The following is a 2519-nucleotide window of genomic DNA, read 5'->3' on the forward strand; positions in this document are numbered from 1 at the left end:
GTGTATGGATCAAAACATGCTAATTTCATCACTGCTGGCCAACATCATAAAAGAGTCCTGTGCAAGCATCTGCATACGCTCAGTAATGTTTGAGCAACCAAATCTTTAAGAGGAGTGTTGAGGCAGTTCCACTAGATAAAAGAGATCCTCTGTTGGAAACAATGTGCCTTTTTTCCGCATCAGGTTGTATTTGTTACTATTTTGACTTCATAACAAAGGGGACATTTGCCCAAGGCCTCTGGCCTCTGAAGGACATCATGTGTCTACCTTCCAGGCAGGGCCAGCTCGCTCACTAGGCGAACTAGGCATTCGCCTAGGGCGCACCAGTCCTTAGGGGCGCCAAACTGCACCCACCCACCCCACCAAAAGCCCTCCCCTGCCAAAAGACCTCTCCCTGACCGGGTGACCGCTGCCACCGCCGGAGGAGGCTGCCCAAGCCTGAGGTGCAGGGGCGGCCGGGAGGAGGCCAGGAGAGACTTGGGCTGGGCCCAGGCTTCTTCACTGCAGATCTGCCGGCAAGCGTCTTTCTGGCTCCAGGTGACGATTCTGGTCTCAGTCTTGCAGAGGGAGCAAAGCAGTGGGCTTTGCCGGGATTCAGGTGGAGGTCTGGGTGAGAGGAGCTCTCCCCCCAAGGAGGCCAGGCTCAGATACGAGTCCCAGGGCTGAACGCAGGGAGGGTCATCTCCTTGGAAGTGAATCCCCAGGGCCCAGCTTGCAACTGCGACGTCCACCTTTGGGATGTGGCGTCGAACTAGGCCGGCTCCAGAGCCAGCCCGGTGGCTTCCAAGGAATCCTGCTAAAGTGCGCCCCCCCCAAAAAAAAAAAAAGCTATGGGCCTTGGCTCGTTTACTTGGAATGAAGCCGAGAGAGCTCCATCGTTCCAGAGTTCCACACACTTGAAACCTGGCGGTAACGTCCGGCTCCTCAGGCAGTCCTGTACGCACTCACCCAGCCGGGAGGAAGGCAGGCCTGGGTCACACCGTGCCGGAAGGGCTTCGGTGTGCATTGCCTCTAGCGAGCCTGGGACGTTGGGGGAGCGAACAGAGCAGCCTCTCTGTTGAGCCCAGGACAAACGGGGAGGGGGATGGATCGATCACCATCAGGGAACAGGAGGAGGGACCTGGGACAGGAGTTCTGTGGGACCGACTGGGGTGTGAAATGAGGCCCAGAGCCCCTTGCCTGCTTTGGCGCCGCTCAGTCAGGTGCAGCGAGGGGGGTGTCCAGCTCTCAGCTACAAGCGCCGAGTTGTTCTCTCCCACCACCCGCCCTTTCCTGTCCTAAATCCCAACACCTTTCTACTCTATTTGAAATCTCCATCTAGACGTACAACCATCGAAACATAATATCTCTGCTGGATCAAGCCAGTCCAGCATCCCATTTCACAGAGTAGTAAACCAGTTGCTCTAGAGGGCAAACAAAGAGGGCATAGAGGCCAAGGACTTCCCCTGATGTTGTCTCCTAGCATTGGAATTCAGAGGTTTGCTGCCTCTGGATGCGGAGGTTCCCTGGCTTTACTTATCTTGGCCAGTGGACCTAGCCGTCATGAAGCTATCTGTTAAAGCTGCCTGGTTTAAGTATCTAGCCCAAAGTACTACCATGTATTCAAACTGACTGCCACTGGTAGAGATATAATCTGAAATACGAGTATGGATGTGTACATTATTTTTATTTGTTTTAAAACATTGTTATGATCAAGTGTTTTTATGAAGGTGGAGCGAAAATTGGCCTGCACGTGTAGAATTAGTTCAAATCTAGTGCATAAAAAGTAGAGACATCACCCTGCCAACAAAAGTCCGCATGGTCAAAGCAATGGTATTCCCAGTAGTCATGTATGGCTGCGAGAGTTGGACTATAAGGAAGGCCGAGCGCCGAAGAATAGATTCTTTTGAACTATGGTGCTGGAGAAGACTCTTGAGAGTCCCTTGGACTGCAAAAAGATCAAATCAGTCAATCCTAAAAGAAATCAACCCTGACTGTTCCCTGGAAGGCCAGATAATGAAAATGAAGCTCAAATACTTTGGCCACCAAATGAGAAGGGAGCACTCACTAGAGAAGACCCTGATGCTGGGAAAGATTGAAGGTCAAAGAAGACGGGGACGGCAAAGGATGAGATGGTTCTGATGTTGTCTCCTAGCACTGGAACTCAGAGGTTTGCTGCCTCTGGATGTGGAGGTTCCCTGGCTTTACTTATCTTGGCCAGTAGCCATCAGTGGACCTAGCCGTCATGAATCTATCTGTTAAAGCTGCCTGGTTTAAGTATCTAGCCCAAAGTACTACCATGTATTCAAACTGACTGCCACTGGTAGAGATATAATCTGAAATACGAGTATGGATGTGTACATTATTTTTATTTGTTTTAAAACATTGTTATGATCAAGTGTTTTTATGAAGGTGGAGCGAAAATTGGCCTGCACGTGTAGAATTAGTTCAAATCTAGTGCATAAAAAGTAGAGACATCACCCTGCCAACAAAAGTCCGCATGGTCAAAGCAATGGTATTCCCAGTAGTCATGTATGGCT

The sequence above is a fragment of the Gekko japonicus genome, unplaced genomic scaffold, assembly GCF_001447785.1.
Source record: "Gekko japonicus isolate JY-2015 unplaced genomic scaffold, Gekko_japonicus_V1.1 scaffold854, whole genome shotgun sequence".
NCBI classification, from domain to species: Eukaryota; Metazoa; Chordata; class Lepidosauria; order Squamata; family Gekkonidae; genus Gekko; species Gekko japonicus.